Source organism: Canis aureus, chromosome 28 (genome assembly GCF_053574225.1).
Source record: "Canis aureus isolate CA01 chromosome 28, VMU_Caureus_v.1.0, whole genome shotgun sequence".
In the NCBI taxonomy this organism is placed as follows: domain Eukaryota; kingdom Metazoa; phylum Chordata; class Mammalia; order Carnivora; family Canidae; genus Canis; species Canis aureus.
This window is the reverse complement of record NC_135638.1, coordinates 6,893,549-6,913,419: the sequence shown is the minus strand read 5'-3', so window position 1 is coordinate 6,913,419 and position 19,871 is coordinate 6,893,549. Positions and strand designations below refer to the sequence as shown.

At 35.4% G+C, this 19,871-nt stretch overlaps 2 long non-coding RNA genes and 1 pseudogene across 17 annotated transcripts in view; 2 read left to right on the top strand and 1 right to left on the bottom strand.

The window, feature by feature from the left end:
* LOC144300365 (uncharacterized) overlaps positions 1-13,417 on the bottom strand; it is a 97,320-nt gene extending 83,903 nt beyond the window's left edge. For 4 of the 16 annotated variants that reach the window (XR_013366940.1, XR_013366939.1, XR_013366948.1 and 1 more), the window contains exons 1-2: positions 13,011-13,415; positions 12,461-12,520 (exon numbers count right to left, since the gene is read on the bottom strand). This is a non-coding gene — a long non-coding RNA (uncharacterized LOC144300365). Of the gene's footprint in view, positions 1-4,814; positions 5,142-12,460; positions 12,521-13,010 lie in introns of all 16 variants that reach the window. The other 12 variants (XR_013366947.1, XR_013366951.1, XR_013366941.1 and 9 more) reach the window with 6 other exon arrangements.
* On the top strand, positions 577-1,075 carry LOC144300168 (dynein light chain roadblock-type 1 pseudogene; annotated as a pseudogene).
* LOC144300367 (uncharacterized) lies at positions 12,220-17,248 on the top strand. Its single transcript, XR_013366955.1, has 3 exons — positions 12,220-12,652; positions 16,008-16,160; positions 16,865-17,248. It is a non-coding gene; the product is annotated as an uncharacterized LOC144300367 (long non-coding RNA).
* Positions 17,249-19,871: the final 2,623 nt, after the last annotated feature.

Genomic DNA, 19,871 nt, shown 5'->3' with positions numbered 1-19,871 from the left:
TAAATCATACCTAAATGTAAAATGTAGAACTATAAAACTTCTTGAAGAGAGCACTAGAGAAAATCTTTGTGACCTTAAATTAGGCAAAACAATTGTTAGATATGGCAAAAAAATGCACAATGTAGAAAAGAAAAACTGATAATTAAATTTTACTGAAATTAGAAACTTTTGTTCTCTGAAAAGAATGCAAAGAGAAGCCACATGTCTGACAAAAGACTAGTGTCCAGAATATTTAAAGTACTTTCAAACCCAACACTATGATGACAAACAATACTGTTTTAAAAATAGGCAAAAGATTTGAATAGACACTTCCCTAAAAAAAGATATAGGAATAGCAAATAAGTCTTTGAAAAGATGTTCAACATCACTATTCAGAAAATACAAAGTAAAATCACAGTGAGATATCATTAAGGGCTCATTAAAATGGCTGAAACGTAAAGAAAATAAAATGAAACTAACAAGCACTAGTGAAGATATGTAGCAACTGGAACTCTCATACACTGCTGATGGGGATGCAAATAGAACAGCAATTCTAGACTGAATGCTGGCGTCCTGGAGCCACTGGATCGGTTGGAAATGGCAGAGGTGAAGAAGACACTGAAAGGACTTCAGAGCCAGAAGGGAGCACCGGGCATCATCGTGGTGAACACAGAAGACATTCCCATCAAGAGCCATGGACAATCCCATCACTACACAGTTTGCCAACCTCATGCACAACTTCACCTTGAAGGCCGGAGCACCATGCATGAAATTGACCCCTGGAATGACCTCACCTTCCTTCAAATTCGCTCCAAGAAAAATGAAATTCTGGTTGCACCAGATAAAGACTGTTTCCTGATTGTGATTCAGAATCCAACTGAATAAGCCACTCTCTTGGCTTCCTGCATCATTCCTTAATGTAATAGCCCCTAGGAGTGATAATATTAATCATTCAACCAACTGGCAGGTGGAAATCGCCTTAGAGCCTACTTAGACTGATCCAGTGCCCAAAGTCATCAAAGTCATCCCTCTGCTGGCCAGTCACTCTTGAATTCTTGGGAGGACCTTCTTTCCTCACCTCCAGATTTTGGAGCAAGAGCTTGAGCAGCCCACACACCCTGCTTCCTTCCATCTGACCTTCAGTTCATTTTGTCACCCTTGGAAAAGTCTGTTTTTCTTTAATTAAAAATAACTAAAGTGCTATAAAAAAAAAAAAAAAGAACAGCAATTCTACTCTTAGGTATTCACCCAAGGTAAATTAATTTTAGTTCATACAAAAACCTATATATGACTGTTTAAAGTAGCTTCATTCATAATTTCCCAAAACTTGAAATAAGTTATATATTCTCCAGCAAATACATGAATGAACAAACTGTAGTACATCCATAAGATGGAACACTCAGTAATAGCAAGGAAAAGTGAAGCACACACAATATGGCTGAAAATGCTAAGTAAAAGAAGCCAGACCCAGAGGTTACTTAAGATATGATTCCATTTTAGAAGAACTTCTTGTTTTGGTTTGTTTTTAACAATTGTGGGAGAGGGTTTTTTTTTTAAGATTTTATTTATTTATTTCAGAGAGAGAGAGGCAGAAAGCATAGAGTGGGGAGAGAGGGGCCAGAAGAAGAAGCAGATTCCCCGCTGAGCAAGGAGCCCAACTCAGGGCTCAATCCCAGGACCCGGGGATCATGTTCTGAGCTGAAGGCAGGTGTTACCCTACTGAGCCACCCAGGTGTCTCAATTTCAGAAGACTTTCTAGAAAGGCAAGACTATCAGTACAGAGAAAAGATCAGTAATTGCTAGGGGTTGTGGTAGGAAGAGAGAGGTTGTCTACGCAGGAATACCCTAGGGGAACTTTGGGTTGGTGGCACTGTGGTAGTGGGCGTTTGACACTATTTTTCAAAATCCATAGAAAAATATGAGTATAAAATCAGCTTTGTTAGCAAGATTTTGTTTTCACAGAACAGTTACCATGGAAGATCAAACAATTCTTTAAGCAGATGCATACACACACACACACACACACACACACACACACACACAATTGTTCCTCATTATTCATGGATTCCATATTTGCGAATTTGCCTGCTAGCTAAAATTCATGTGTCACCTCAACATCAGTGCTTGGGCTCCTTCATAGTCATTTGTGGGCACATGCATATGTAGGGTTGTGAAAAATTTGAGTCGCCTGACATGTATGTTCCCAGCTGAGATGAAACAAGGCAACACTTTGCCTTCTGATTTCAACTCTCATACTATAAAAGAGTGTCCTTTGGGGGGATGTATCTGGTGCCAAGTTTTTTCACATTTTTGTGCTTTTCATTGGTGATTTCAGCATTTACAATGGAACCCCCCAAAATAGCACTTCCGTGCTAGCTCTGTTTCTAAGCTGTGACTGATGTGCCTTAGGAAGAAAATGTGTACATGAGATAAGCTTCATCGAGGCATGAGTTATAGTGTTGTTGGCCATGAGTTCAATAAAACAAGATTATATACTGATCATTTAATAAAAATGTGATCAGAGGCTCTGAGTACTTCCCCTAGAAGAAATGGTTCAATATTCACTACCTCGGTGTTCAACAGTGACAAAAACAGAACTACTGTGGCTAGTAAGAGCCAAGTGTGCTATATAGATTTATGTATACATTTATAACATATACATAATTATATACTTGAAAGGATGTTCTATTTAATTCTAAAATTTAAAAAAAAGTTTATAAGCAACCATTTTTTAAATTCCTGGGCTTGATTTCATACTTGTATAATCTTGCACAACTTGTACAATGCTGTAATAATTTTTGCAATCATATCCCTTCTGGAGCTTATTCTCAGCTCAAAGACTTTATATAATAAAGTTTGGCATCAGAAGTCCCTTTTCTGTGGTCTTCCTCGATCTTCAAATTGTTCAGTGATTCTCAGCAGAAAGGGTACAGCTTAATTCCCTGTTAAGGTGATTGCAGTGGACATTTTGTTCAATTTACATTTTATCAGAACCCTGAATCTAATCTTTCCTTCTCTCAGCCAACAGAGAAATTGAATGATATGAGGAAAAAGTTGCCTCTTTCCTTCTATCCAGCCTCTGCTTTTAGCTTTCAATTTCAATCAACAACCAAAACCATATAATGTTTCTACCTAGATGTAAAGATCATGGCTATCATCATTTATTCTATAATTATAAAATAATTATTTATCACTCTTTTTTAAAAAAATAGAGAACTTGTCCTCATAAAGGAAAGCTCTAGAATTTAATAGTGTTCTACAGAGGTTACTTGAAATACACTCCCCCCTTCTCTTAAAAGCTGATGTTGCAGTTAGCACCAGTAAACACTCTTTAAAGAGACAAACATATCTCTGGTGGAAATTACAACATCTAAAGTTACTGAGGTTTTTTTTAAAGGATATTTAAAGTGCTCTCATAAAATCAATTATAATTAAATTAAGATAACGTTTGAGGAGGTAGCAAAGAAGAGACATCAAAACCAAAGCCCACCCACTGAGATGAAACATTCAGATTTTTCATTAGTTGATTTTTCTTTCTTTCCTTCCTTCTTTTTTCTTGTCGTTCCTCTGTTTTCTTTCTTGCCTTTCTCCCCTTCTTTCTTATTTTACTTATTGGATGTCTATTGAGCACTTTGCAAGTTTATGTTCCATCCAGTCCAGTCTTTCTGATTTCGCCATTTATAAGAATATTTGTTAGGACTAGCACTCAGCCAAAATCGAAGTTTATCTTCTCTGTCTCTCCCTTTATGATCTCTATGACAGATATCTCCTGCACTAGACTCAAAGAATCTCTTCTTCCAGCAGCCAAATAGGGCACTTAAAGCTTGCCCAAGTTTGAGGGAGAAAAATTAAGCTATACAATGCTTTTATCTTTCCTCTGTGGTGGTGATAGCACCTTTACACACCTTAAATAATAGAATATTTATTATATTTTTAAATTCACCTGTAATTTCTCTAAAGGCCTAGTGATTGGGAACATTGAGCCTTTTGGAAATATTAAAAGAACTGAGAAAGAAATCTCAGGGAAAAGATAAGGAATTGCTTTGGAAAGATCACTGGAGTGTTGTATAGTTCTATCTTATAAATCAGATAAGATTTATGAAATTCCATGGAGATAGAATTGTTTCTGGCTAAGAGCTTTATATAAGGGATTTACACATTTTCTACTTTTTTTATTGCGAGTAATGGAATACATATCCCGTGAAGAATGAACATATGGGACTGAAACACTTTTACGTGCATGTCTGGGCGGCACTGGAACTCTTTCAGAATATGAATATGAACCAGTGAAAAATGTCAAATATTTAATCTATTGTAAAAATGGATCCTTAGGCTACTTAGCATGCATTGGAGAAAATAGCAAGATTTGGCTTGGATTTAGACTGTGGAAGGAAATGGCCCTTTGTCCAATTTCACATTTCCTGTTAGGAAACACTAGGGCATGCAATTTCAGAGGCCGCACTATTACATATAGATATTGAAAGCATGTACATGAGTGTTTTAGATGAGAAAAGAAAACCAAACAGCTCCCTTCGCTCTGAATAAAGGTTTATTAATGCAACTAATGATTTTTTTACTAAAGGACTACTGAGGGAGGCAGAGCAATAAACACCAGGAGTAAACGATAAAGAATCAATGGCCCCTGTCCCCACCAAAGAGCTCATTGTCTACCTAGGGCAAGACATATCAAGATAAATAACTAAATGAATGAATGGCAAAATCTATGCTATATTATTAAACTGATTCAAACATATATATGCACACATATGTACATACACATACACACACATATTTGGGCTCCGACTAAACATCAGAACTCAGATAATTTGGCCTACCTCCACATTCACCAATACGCTTTGCTTTTATCATCAATACATTGCAGCCTTGTATGATAGTTCATGTGATCTGAACATGCCACTTCTGGAACTTGCTATAATAATGTCACTCTTCTTTGCCTCCCAAACAATGTCGCTACTACTATGCCAAATTACATTGGGAATTGGATTTAGTAGCAAGAGGCAACATTCTTCACAGGGTATTGAACCAAGAATCTGAAGATTTGGCTTCTAGGCTCAATCATTTATTCTTGATATGATGCTGATATAATCATCTACTTTGGCCTCCTTGTCTGTCCCATAGAAAAATGATACTTGCCCTGTTAACTAAAAATGAAATTGGACATGGTCAAAAAATGTTTATTAATCAATAATAAGGTAAATTAGCAAATATCCTTAATTTTCACACTAATGTAAAAATATCTTTTATAGGGGGATCCCTGGGTGGCTCAGCGGTTTAGCGCCTGCCTTTGACCCAGGGCATGATCCTGGAGTCCCGGAATTGAGTCCCACGTTGGGCTCCTTGCATGGAGCCTGCTTCTCCCTCTGCCTGTGTCTCTGCTTCTCTCTTTCTTTCTGTGTGTCTCTCATGAATAAATAAATAAAATCTTTAAAAAAATTTATTTCATAAATTTTGTTAGCATGAAGGATCTGCTTCTATCAATATTTGGTTAAGGAAAAATTAGATAGGTAACTGAGTGTTTCAAAATTTCACATTAAATATGTCCAAGTAAACTTAAGATCACCTTTAAAATTGAGAAGCAAAGATAATATGCAGCAGAAGTGTTTTTTAAACTATGGTGCTTGACTTGTGGTCTTTACTAGAGATATTTTAATTAGCACTATGAAGTCATTATCATTCTTCCTATGTCTTCCCTCATGTCAAATTCTTTCAAAAGAAAATAGAGATTCAACTCTATGTTTCAAAGAAATATGCCTTTATTTTTATGCCAAACTTTTCAGAGCTTATTAATAATCTACAAAGGAAATGCTGAGCCACAAAGCATTTTCACAGAAAGCATCAACTCAGATGCAAAGGAAATAAAAAGCCACCTGAAAAACCACAACTTTTAATGGCACTTCTTTAATAATGAAAAAGCATTCAATTCTCTGCTCAATAATCCTATTAGAGCCACCGCTTTGAAAATTTATACCAAAATAATCAGTTTAAAGTAAATGATTTTTCTCAGAAAGCACTGCTGCTCTAAAACCTTATTTCTCCAGTTTTTATCGAGTATGATTATAAGGGCCAGTCATAATGCTTGATAATAGAATACTGTCAATCCTTAATCAAATATCAGCTAGTCACTACTTCATCTGGGAGCAGTTCTAATAAAATGCAATTTTTTTATTCTCTTTGTCATCTTCTTTGCAGAGAAACATCATCACCACACAGAAACAGTAAATAATGGATCATTGTGCCAATTGTCCCTAAAGATTAGTGTGTGAATGGGGGGGGGGGGGATTTCTCAATCCCCCTTTTTAAAGTATTTTTCTGAAATTGAATTTGACTGCATGACTTTCTAGTTATATAAAACAATGATTAATTCTTAACTCTTATTTGCTTCCATCGACTACGGAATTGGGTAGAATTTTACTTGGGAATTCTTGGAGGGCCTGACCAAGGAATATGATAGGGCAATGATAAGCTAAGGACAAACTGGATTTGCTGCAACAACTAAATAAGCAGCCAGGGAAGAAAGTCATGTGCTAGCTGGGTTGGTCCCCGTCAGGATGCTTAGAAGAGAACAGGAACAGCCAAAGGAAACCAGTGCACAGGCCATGTGCAGAGAGTGAAACTGGTTGTGTTTTTTATTGGTTTCTTTGAACGCCATGCAACAGGGGCAGAGAGTAAATCTGCATGGGTGTGGGCAGGACACGATTCCTTTGGAATCTGTTTTCCTGACATGCATTTAGGAGAACAGAGAGCAACAAGCAAAATTAGGAGAGCTATCAAATATTCAATTTAGTCTGCTGACTCTTCCACTGATCTTCACGGCTGCCCTTTCTCTCTCCTACCTGGCACTTTCCTGTCCAAGACCGTGAAGCTGCCTGGTTAATTCAGTCCAAGGTTATGACTTTCTGACTCTCCCCAAGTTCACTTCCACCTACGGATCCTGTCTTAGCTCTCATTACCTCATGTTTCCTAAAGGAGAGATAGTCTTACCTGACAAACTAGACCTAAAGCTTTAGACAAACTGGACTTGTGGTCTTTACTAGAGATATTTTAATTAACTTCTCCAAACTCATGTGTTTTCCTGTCTCTACACCTTTATTCACACTCTATTCTTCTGCCTGGAAAATCTCCCTCACCAACTTCCATCTGTGCCTATAAAGGCTCTGTCAAATACCACCCCAGCTTCCACGAAGCCTCCTGAAGTTCCTTATCTCAGCCCTAATTCACTTCTTGCATCCATGGCACTACATATTCCTTTTATTCTAAAATATATACCATTCTGCACTTCCTCACACTCACTTGTATGCCTTACAACCAGAGAAGTACAAACTACTCGAGAGCAGAAATCAAATGTACACACTTAGGTTCCCCACAGTGATTAAGCAAGTGCTGTCTTCTCTTAGTAAGTTCTCATGTCTGCTGCATTAATTGAATCTTATTCATAGTTATCTCCTCTGAAAAATATAGCCAATCAACAATGAAAGGAAATATGAGGAACATAGAGGTATGATATATTTTTGGCTGGGTAGAAAAAAATATCCCTACAATTTCCAGGAAATTATTAGCTCTTTCCTCCTTGGTTTCTTAGAGGAATGAGCCAGACAACTTTTCTATGTGATACATTTGCAAAACTGTGTATCTGACATTAACTGCTTGAAACTTTACATTTAAAAGAGGAAGAAATAACAAAATGCATTATTCCTGACTTTTAAAATGTTGCTTGACATCAGTTGTATGAGGATATTTTTTATAGTAACTACCAGATAAAGGTGCGTGCACCTAAAGTGAATGGGTGAAAAGAGAAATAAAGGGAAAGAGACAGAACATAGGAGAGAGCTAGAGATTATATATAGTCATTGTTGACAGAATGACTTGCACTTGCTTCAAGCACACGTAATAACCTTTCATTTTTCATTGACTAGAAAATATGTCAACTAAAATTTTCCTTTACTCATCCTCTTTATAATATATATGTGTGTATATATATATATATATATATATATAATCTCAAAACTTTATAGCAACATGGAAATACCCTATATTTCATTTTAAGGGCCAATCCTTAAGCTATGCTGCTCAACTTGAGGTCTTTATTAGAGATATTTTAATTAGCACCATGAAATCATTATAATTCTTCCTGTATCTTCCTTCATGTCAAAGTTCTTTTAAAAGAAAATAGAGGTTCACTTCTATCTTTCAAGGAAATATGGTTTTATTTTTATGCCAACTTTGTGATCAATGTATAGGACAAAATCCATAGAACTTGATTAAGACTCCTCTTAAAAGTTCTAGAAAATTTTAATTAATTGGAAATGAAAGTGGCAAAGCACATTACATTTTCATTTTTATTTGTACCAGGAGCATTCATTTCTAAATTTTCAAGTATTTTTTTAAATGGCCAAATTTTAATATCCATGTCATTAAACATTCTAAATCAATAGAAGTGGTAACAATTAACAGCTCCATCTTCCTCCACCTTAATCATGCTCCTCAAAGCCATCGTCATTTAATATTTCTGTATTAAGTTGCTCTGTAGGTTACTTTCATACTGCTAAGTAATATGCTTACATAGCTATTTCTTAACTTATCACCCTTAGATCATTTCCATTGATTTTCAGTCATGATAGATGAGGATTTATTTCACATGATTCTCACTACTCTCCCTCAATTTTTCTAGTTAGATTGTTATTTTTAGTACCTATGCCTTCATACCATATATTATACTTAAATTTTAATTTTTTGTTCCATTAACCATGGACTGTATCCTTGGACTGCTCACTTTGTAAGATGATGTTTCATAAGGTAACATCGTCAAGTTTTCAAATCACAAGGGCAAGAAGATCAAGCCTCCTTTGTTTAATAAAAAGAAAGAAGAGGACAGTGTCCCAAACCTCTCCTCTTTAGGGTGTCACCTTGAAAACCTAACAAGCCTGATAAGAAGTCAGATCTTTTAGTCCTATGGTGCAAGGCTGTGGGCTACATGATCCTTGAACCTGGGAATATACATGTCCAAGATTAAGTGAGAAGTATCCGACTGTTCAGGAGACAGTCACAAGGCAATTGCTCTCACCTCTCAAGGAGATAAGAGAAGGTTTCATTATTCTCTCTTTGACTTTTCTGTATCATTCTGAGTGAAAGTCTGTCCAGACTTTGCAGACATTGCCGTACTACCCTTACGCACATGGTAATTTCTAAGGTTTACTCACTGACAAACACATTCCCTCTTTCTCCTATATTGGTATGAGGGCCTGGAAGAGAGGGCTGTCTCTTGTTGGCATACTTACTTTATCTTTCCAACAGTTACTCAGACTGTACCCTCCTTCTCCCTCTCCCGGTACACTGCCAGTGTAACTTCAGTTTTTCACATTGTCAAGGCTAATAGAATTCACATTCTGTTCTTTAATTAGAATCTCTCCCATACATTGTCTGTACATTGATTAAAATGGCAAGTCAGTAGAAGAATTTGCATTGTTATGAACATGCAGATATTATCCATTACCAAGTACATCATGATAATACATAGTTTTCTTACTGTGCTATTCAAAGGAAAATGTTCCTGGCATCAAGATCAAAAGGTCTATCCTTCAAACCCAAATGATTTCTCATGTTAATCTACCTCATATTTGAAATATTCATTTTCTTATACAGTTTTGAGGCTTCTCCTTTTTTTTCTTCTCGAGAGAATAGACATACTGTCTCTTCATAATATCCCTGGTGTCTGTGGCTTCCTCCTTGTTCTGTCTAGATCTCAAAATGCTTATCATTTTTGAAGACATAATTCTTGGAGCCCACTGAACCATTCTAATTTGTACCAAAATTTTTAAAAAGAGACTACTATACAGCTGCTATATTGTGATTTTTTTTCATTTGATGACTGAATCATTTCCCCTATTTTGTTTTTTTGCTTTTTCGTTTTTTTGTTTTTTGTTTTTTTCATTTCCCCTACTTTGTGTATTATCCACCTTCGTTCTTTTTTTCAATGTCATTTTACTGTAATACACCCCCAAATAACTTTGTCATAACAAATGCATAGTTAATTAACTTTCCCAATTACAGCATATAGAAAAATGACTTCATTTAAATTGATTGAAAATTTGACTAAGACTAGAATTCTAATCTCAAAATCATTTTCACTCGCAACTCTGAAAACCTTCTTCTCCTCTACTCCCCAACAAGCAGGTTTTGACTAATAAGAAGTCTAACATTTAATAATCACTCTTTGGAAGGTGATTTTTTTGCTTGACATTGGATTTTGATGATTTTTTATTCACTCTCCCTTCCTTGCAGGCATTCAAGCCTGTGACTTCTCTGTCTCTACTTCATCAGTTAGCACTCTTTCACCACTTTTTATCTTCTGAGGATTTATTAAGATCTGTAGTGAAGAAAAGGCCAAGAATTTGGCCTTGGGGAATCTTTAAGGGCTGAGCCAAAATAGAGAAGGTGCCAAAAGAGATATGATAGAAAAGTCAAAGAGGTAAGATGAGAACCAGAAAGGAATGGTTTGTCACAAGCCAGAAGGGATGCTGCAGCAGTGTCGAAAGTGGATGAAACTGTATAGCTCCCTAACTTTGATTTTATCTCTAGGATAGGGAAAGCCTAATCTCATAATCCCTCAAGTTTTTTGGAGTTTTTATTTTTATTTTTTTTGATTCTGTTTCTACTGCTATCCTGGAACTCACTTTTATAGCTGCTCCTAGATCACACCTTCACATAGAATCATGCCACTTCTGAACTTCTATATGCCAATATCACAGTTTCTGACGACAGCCTCTTTGTTTCCAGTTTCTGATGCCCTTTTATCACTCTACAGCCACTATTCAATTCCACGATAACTCCAATCTTCCCAGAGTTAGATTCATTTCTTGCCTACTCATCACTTTAACTGCCCTATATCCCATGCTATAAACTTATTGCCTATTCTGGTTTTTCACTCCAGCTTCCCTCAACAACTCATATTTTCTACAGAATCACTGAGCAGCGTTGGACAAAACTGTAATACTTTGGCTACTGTTTGTACTACAAATTAATGGTCTCCAACCTGTGGGAGCCTCTCAATGCCATTCCATAATTCATCAAGTATCCCTAGGCACATTCTTTACTCCGTGATGGTGGCATTTGCATGATTGCCCTCACTCATCATGTTTCCCATCATTCTTACCAGTTTAGGGCTTAATTGCTTCCCACCTCACAGGGAGAATAAAAGCTATAGAATATATAAACTCTCAACTATCTTTTAACCTATCGTAATCTGCTTCCTTTCATCTTTGACAAAGATGCGTGGCTTTGACCTATAGAGTTAACTATCATAATCATTTGGATTATAGATGTGTACTATATGTAGTCATAATCTATAAATAAAAAGGGAGAAGTTATATAAGCCACATTTTCTTACAAAATAAATATCAAGTAAAATTAAGCTAATTTGTGTTCAGCATTTGTTAGTTTGAGGTACACACACACACACACACATACACATATATGTATATACATATACATATAGTTTAAATCCTAACACCAATCTTTTGGGGTAGGAGAAGAAATATGAAGCATAGCAAGTACAAGTAATTAAGTTCACATACTTCACAAACTGTAGACTCAGGTATACACCTGGGCAGTATGGCTCATTTCCAGCAATTTACCATCATATGTAGATTTTTACATCAGGAAACCTCACATACTAAGATTTTTTTTTCATCTCCTATATATCTATTGTGTTTTTACATAGGAAATATGCAAAAATTAGTTTAACAAGAAGTGAAAATCATATATACAAATATGTAACCAATGCTGTTTTTAGAAGTAAATTCATAGATTTAAATAGTCCAAATACTATTTTCAGCTTAACAAATACTATTTTCAAAGAAAGAACTAATGCCCTTAGTCTTCAGGACAATTCGGAATCTAGACCATGAATCATCTAGAGTTATTTTTGCTCTACATGATCATAGAAAAATGTTTCAAAGTATCTACAGATCCTCTAGATTCCTCTTTTTAAATTTAGAACTCTGCTACAAGCAAAGGCCTCTTTACCACCCTACTATTTGACTTAGAGAACTGCCCAGTATTTTTCATCAGCAAATATATCTGTATTTAATAAGGATTTTCTGTCACTTGGAAAACCTAAACAACTGAGGAATTTTCAGGATGAGAAGAACATCTTCTTTTTAATAAATGTAACCATTAGAAACAACAGTTGGAATTCTAAGTATGCATTCTAAGCAGGTTACTTGATTTAGCTAATAAAATCACAGGATGCCCAGTTAAATTCAAATTTCCAATAAACAACAAATAATTTTTAGTATGTTTCACACAATGTTTAGGACATTGTTAGGACAAAAAAGCATTTGTTGTTTATCTAAAATTCAAATTTAAATGAATTTTTTAAAATCTAGTGACGCTAGTTCTAATGTTATTAAGATATATTTAGTCAAAATATCAATTTTACAAGAATATTTTAATTATACTTTACCCATCAAGGTATGACAGACAAGACTTCAACCTTTGGGGGCGGAATCATCAGAATGGCATCCTGGAATAACGAAAGACAACAAGGACCAGTGACCTAGATGGTTTCATGGATATAGATACATATGCGCACACACACACATACACCCCTCAGAATTTCTGGAGATTACTGCAAGCGATTGGGATTTCTAACTGGGCAAGTAGACTTTAAATTAGAGATATTTGAATATTAGTATTTACATTATTTCTATTTATACCCTTGGACTGGTGGAGCCTATAACCTTCAAGGTACATATATAATGTTTCAATGTCTACAAAGTACAACCAATATATACCTTATTTTAGTAAATGGCACCCCCACCAATCCAGTTATTCAAACCAGAAATTGTAGATGCATCCTTGATTTATCTCTATTTCTCACCCCTCACATCATGCTAAGTCCTATCAGCTCTACTTAAGGATCTCAGAATCTGTTCTTTGTACCTTCCCCACTGTCCCTACTCAGTGAGGTCGCCATCCCCCGTAGCACTGACTACTGGTGAAAGCCAGCTTACCTGCCTCTCTGCATTTCCTTTCTCTGAATCAATCCGTTTCCCACAGTGCTGTTCTAGTAATTAAAAAAATGCAATTCTGTTGGTGACCCTTTGTTTGAAGCCCTTTTAGGTTTTCACATTCTTCTTATGACAGAGGCCAAAATCTTTAACCTAGCACTATATGATTTAGGCTCTTCCTTCCTTGCTGATTTTGGGAAAACCTTGTTAGCTTTACTAGTCACACAGTAAAGGACAAATTCTGTTATTTGGCACTCTCTCAGTACCATTTTTCTCCCTTAGGGTCATGTCAAACCAATAATCATTTATGTCATAATGTATGTGATTATTTGTGTCATTATTTGCTTGATATCTTTCTTCCCTACTAAACTGTAAGCTGCCCATAAACCTAGTTGCTATCCATATTTCTCTCTCACTACATTCCCAGTGCCTAGGCAATGCTTACATTTATGAGATGGAAGAAAAATAATAGCTACATAAATAAAAGAAAAAAATGTATGAATATTTGTAGGTCCCCTAGAAATAGCTCTTACAATGGGGATTGATTCCCACCTAATGCGTTTGTACTTTCCAGCAGGGAAGAAGTTGTATTAAAGAAATTTAAATTTTTTTTAAAGTAGATTTTTATATCCTTTCTAGGAAAATTCATTTGAATATTCACACCTTCTTCTCCTGCCAACATGTCTCAAAATCACACACTGAGAAAAAAAAAAATTTCAGAAAATTCTGAGAACAGCTGGTTAGCATATTTCTTGATTTTTCTAAACTTATATAGAAAATAAGTAAAGAGAAAGTCATGAAGATCAGGCCTGTGCATTGTCTTCTCAAAGAAGAGAACCTGAATATAACCCTTTCAGTTGGGTTTGCTTTAAAGAAACCAGTACATAACAAATTCTAGAAAAATCTCCTTAGGTAAAGGTTACAGGCTGTCAGAGGACCTCAGTTCCTTTCTCACTGTTCATTAAGCAAGCCCAAGTAAGGCTGTCGAAAGCCATTCAAGCTTGGTGGACCCTGACAATGTTTCCAAAAAATGGAGTTTGTGTACAGGGGAGGAGGAGGGTAAAGAGTCATATGCTATTTTCAAGTGTTGATATTATACTCGCAATTTCTTTGGTTTATTGTTCATCAGAGCAATTTAAAAGACAAGAATGAGTAAGCAACAAGGCACTGTTTAAGTAGATCATTCAAGCTTACAAAAAAATCTAACCACTACATCTAATTACAAAGAAAAGGAAATCACTAAAAGAATTATTTCAAGTATATTAAGAATAATACAATAAAGATATTAAAAGTTAAACGAGTGGCTACCATTTTACTGGCACTATTTGAACAGATATGGATAAATAAAACCAACCTGAAAAAGAGGAGGGCAGTGACTTCTGACACCTTTGGCTGTCTAGCATTTTTATGCTACTTTATATAAACAAATCTAAAAAAATTTACCTTAAATTACTGAAATTAAGATAGCAAGTGTGTTCATTTTCCAGGGCTACCATGACAAAGTAACACAGACTGGGACTTAATGAAAATTCATTTCCTCACAGCTCTGGAGGCTAAAAGTCTGAGACTGAGATATAGGCAAGGTTGGTTTCCTCTGACACCTTTCTCCTTGGCTTGCAGGTGGCCATCTTCTTCCACTGTCTCAGTCTTCTGCACTTGTCTGTGTCATAATCTCTTTTTTTCTAATCTCTTCTTATAACAACAGTCATATCGGAGTAGGGCCCACCAATATGACTTCATTTTACTTTAATGAATCCCTGTCTCCACATACAGTCACATACGAGCTAATATGGGTTAGGACTTCAATGTATGAATTTTGAAGGGATACAACAGCATATGTTTTAAATATCTCATATTTTTGTTCTATCTCCTATTTTTTTAATTGAGGCATAATCCACATACTATAAAATTCACCCTTTTAAGTGTACATTTTAAAAAAAGAAAAAAATAAAGTGTATATTTATGTTTCATATGACTCTTTGGGATGGATGTCTGCATATATTTGCTTCCAGAAGAAATATGAGTTTTCTTAAGTATGATTTTATGGAAACCCAGTAGCCTTCATAAAATGATAAAAAAGAATTTGAGACACTGGTGAAAGTAGGAGGGTGTCATGTACTTTTAGCAGTTGAATAGAATTTTTGTACATGTATCAAATTTCAAAATGGTGACTTCTTCTATTTTCTGCCTTTAATTTGTTACTTCTTTAACCCAATGGTTTACTTAAAACCTAGAATTCAAATATATGGGAGTTTATTTCTCAACTCAACCACCAGTTATTTCAGTGATGTTGGGAGCATGGCCAAGAACTTGCCCATTCCCCCACCAGCTTTCCATAACAGAAAGATGACACCCAAACAGCTCTCTTCCAGAAGTACACTGAGATGTGTTGATATCGATTGAAAGAGCTGAACACAAATCTCCCTAAGCAGTTGTCTCATAACGATAGGTCATTACTATCTTTCCAACTAAAATATCTCTTTGTTAAAACGTAGTCTCTCCTTACCTTCCCCCACTCTCCTAAATGATAAATGTTGCTTTTTTTTTTTTTTTTGTAATAAAGTATGTAACGTACACTTTTTCTAACAGGAAATCAGATAGACTGTGCACCCCAGACACACATACACAGAGAAAGTAAGAGACATATACACTTAGGGAGGAGAGATATTCAGCTTATATAATGATTATAATCTTTTAAAGAAAAAATGAGGATATTACATCTATCTGTGTTAATATAAAATTTGTCTTTTAAAATGAAATACTTTATTTACGTTTGCTGTTTGGTTTTACTAACTGTACCATTTCCATATCTGATAACACTTTGCAGAAAAAAGTTCCACCAGGTAAGTTGCTCTTACTAGAAAATTAGTAAGTCACATCATAATTTTATTGATAGTAAAATATATTATTGTAATTACATAAAATTGCCTTTTTCTTGGCCTAGAAACAACCTATTACATAGCAGCATACCAATTAATACTTCTTTGTGTTTTTCCACAGGCTGTTGGTATTCTTGTGAGAGTAAAAAGGGAAACTTAAATCAGTGCTATTTTTCTTGATGGCTCCATGGATCCAAAAGCCCACTGAAGTCAATAAGATTTTGTCTTTAGCAGAAATGTTGCATTGTTACCCTTATATTATCTCTGTGGGAAGGTACAGGAAAAAAAAAATTAACTGGCCTAGTTACTTTCAAACACCCAGCCTGGCTTATTTTAAAATATATTAGAGGCTTCACTAATCTTCAAAGGGAAAATAGCAAATTTAGCATATTGTGAGTAATGCTTATAATAGTGGTATAATGCAACCAAAAAAAAGTTGATTTGTTTGGTTGATGTCTCATGAGTTTCTTCCCTTTTTTGAAATATTTTCTTTGGTTTCATGTCCACTAGTTTCCTTTAACATACTGATAACAATCGTTCCCCAGGACCCCTGGCTAGGAAATCACAGTCAGCCAGTCCTGAAGCCTTTCTTCACGGATTGTCAAGGCAGATCTGATTACTCTAGAGACCTTCCTTCAGTTTCAGGACAGAAGCAAATGTGTCTCTATGTGGAACACCAGTCACAATGGCAGACATTTCCTCTGATCTGACTAATCATTACTGCAGAGTGAGATTATCAGAGAAAATAGAACATATTCAGAGATGTTTTCTTCCTAATGGCAGAGGTCTTAGTCTTTAAATATTCTCAAGACCTATCACCTCACAAAGAAATCAGGTTAAGAATTTCACCATTAACATGTCTCTCACCTGGGCACCTGGGCTGTAGAATTAGATATTTCCTTTTTTTTTTTTTTTTCTTCTGTGGGAAAGTTCTTATTTTCTTTCTGTCTGTGTCCTAATCTGTGTGTCACCTTTTAGGACTGCTGTGAGGATTAACTGCAATGAGGATTAACGACAACGAGACTGGAAATATTTCATATATAGTAGCTCAAAAAAATCATTTCTAGAATAACATTGTCATTTTGTCCTTGCATAGAATATTTGCAGATAAATCTTTTTTTTTTTTAATGTACAACAGCCCAAACCATAACTATTGTCATAGCAACATTTGTTTTTCCAGAAAGCTCTTAGTTTAGGGTAATTAGATATTTATTAAATATGACAGTCATCTCTTAACATACACAGGCAAGAGAGAATATCTGAATTTAGAGGATTAGACTCAAGAAGAGGAAACTACACCTCAAAAAAGAATAGAAGGTAGAAGAAAAGACATTTAACCTGGGTTTAAACCAACATTCTCAATGTAATCAACCATGTCAAAAGAGAAGTAAATTCTCATTTTTTAAATCTAGAAACATGTCAACGTTACTGCTCATATGTTAAATCATATATTTGATCTTTTTCTGCTTTTGAAAAAAGTGTTTTGCTTTACCACTATACAATTTTTCTTCTCCTTTTCCATTTTCTTTTATTTATTCACCAAGTACCAAATAAGGCACTGCAGAGTCAGAACTGAATTCTGAAGGTTTTTAGAAGGGGCCTCAGTCCAATAAGAAGGCCAATATATATAAACCTACTTCCTGAGTGAGGACATACACATTGTGACCTACTTTTTGCCATAGTTTTTACTTCTGGTTATTTTACTTTGTTTCTAATGCCCTGTTTTAAAAAAAAAAAATCTAATTCAATTTTGTTTATATTAGAAAATAAACCCAGGGTCACTTACTCGGTCAGCCAAAGATTACTATCCTAGTGCTTAATCAAAGGTTAAAATTGATTGAGGCTGTCAGGACAACTATTACTGCTCCAAAATATAAACTTCTGAGAATTCCTTTTCAGATATTGAGGAACAATTAAGTTGTTGATGACACCATTTCCATCCTCAACCACCATCCCACACCTCAATAGGACCCCTCTGCAGCCAATGTATCAGGATCCTCATTCCATTCGTACTATTACTTCTTGAATTAGAGCAAGTTTCTATGCCTACATACCTGACAGTAGACATTGAGGAGACTTTGAAAAATTGAACATTTTTACAGCTTGGCTACACTCTGGCTTACATGATCAGTAGTGTCGAAAACAGATTTTATATCTTTAAATGTCAATTCCTTTTTATAAGAGAAAGGAGAAGGAAGATAGCATTCATGAAATGCCTGTCCAGATATAATATATCTTGTAAGAAAAAAGTGAAGATCTAAGGCAAAGGTCAGCAAACTTGTTCTGTAAATTTAGAGCCAGATAGTAAATATTTTAGGTTTTGTGGGCTGTATTGTCTCTGTAATAACTATTCAATTTTTCCATTGTGCCATAAAAACTGTCATAGATAATATATAAACAAATGATTATGCTGTTGTCCAATAAAACTTTATTGATGGACCCTGAAACCGGAATTTCATATGTTTTTATGTGTCTTGCAATATTATTCTTCTTTTGATCTTTTTTCAACCGACTTAAGATGTATGAACTATTCCAAACTCAAAGGTGGAATAAAAATAAGAGGCAGGCAGATTTGGTCACAGGTTGTAGTTTGTCAACCCCTGACCTGAGATATAAGAATTTGCCCAATCTGAATCAGAATGAGATCCCTATCTTTTCAATTCCAGTTTGATATTCTCTTCACTACACCTACACCATTTGATAGCCCTTTAAACAAGAGAGATGCTGACAGTGATGTGAGCAAAATAATGAGAAAATAGGAAAAATTGCAAGAAAGACCATAAGAACAAAGGGCACATTTCCAAGTGTTAATACCTCTTTGATTAGATAGATATGTAGCCACAAGAGCTAAGAGAAATCGGACAGGTTTTCATCTTACCTTTGAGCTCAATTTAGTTTAGAATCAGATGAAGAATAGACAGGAGACATATACAGATCCAATAGTATGGATTCTAGCAGGAATAGTCCACACAATATAAGTCAGTTAAACTAGAAATTCAGGAACCAGGGCCATCACCTGCACCTCATCTTTGTGCCACCAACATTTTACTCATGCTGCTACCCACCCCTGGAAAATTCTCTATATTTCTATCCTCTCAAATTCAGATTCCATCCAGTTTTTTAAGAGCCATATTAAATGCTACCTTTCTATGAACTTTCTATTTCCCCCACATAGAAAAATATTTCTCCTCTGTTCTCCAAAATTATCTTATATGTTAGGGGAGACATGTTAATACTTGAGATATCAAAAGTCAGGTAGCAATTCATCCCTTGAGATAGAAAGTTCAAGTGGAGACCAGAGAGAATTAGTTTACCAAAGCAAGAACTGTGGGCTCAGATCATGAGCTCTAGGTGAGTACTAACAAAGCTGTAGAAACTGAACAGAGGCCAAAATATCCCAAGAGAGTATAGGTTCAGGACTGTTTCAGTAAATCTGGGTGTTTGGTCTGCAGATATGACAATGCAGTAATAAATCTAAGCCAAAGCGACAACTCCAGAGTCAATCAGACTACAGCCATAGCTCCAGAAATTTGGCTCTTACTGGATAGTGAATAGAGACTATGCAGAGACGATAGTCCTAGGAGGATCCAAGTCATGATAACTAAGGTTCAGAACAAGGTTCCCAAAAAATAAGGTAGCAGTAATTATAATAAAAGCGCTACTACTATTAATACTAGCAAATTTTGTAGAATTACATCAAGCCTGACACTAAATTAGGTGTTTTGTATGCATTAGTTCATTTAATCCTCAAAATAATCTTATAAGGTAGGTACTTTTATTAGCCCAAATTTATATTTAAGAAACTAACCCCAGAGATTGAATGTTTCTCCCAAAGTTAAGCAGTGTTGATATGCTGGAGAAAAGATCCTAATCCAAGATTTCCTATAAGCCAGTAGAATTAACCAGATATATCAGCACAGGAGGAGTTAATGAAAATTGAATATATAGTTCATCCCTAATTCACCAAGTTTCAGATGCAACTAAA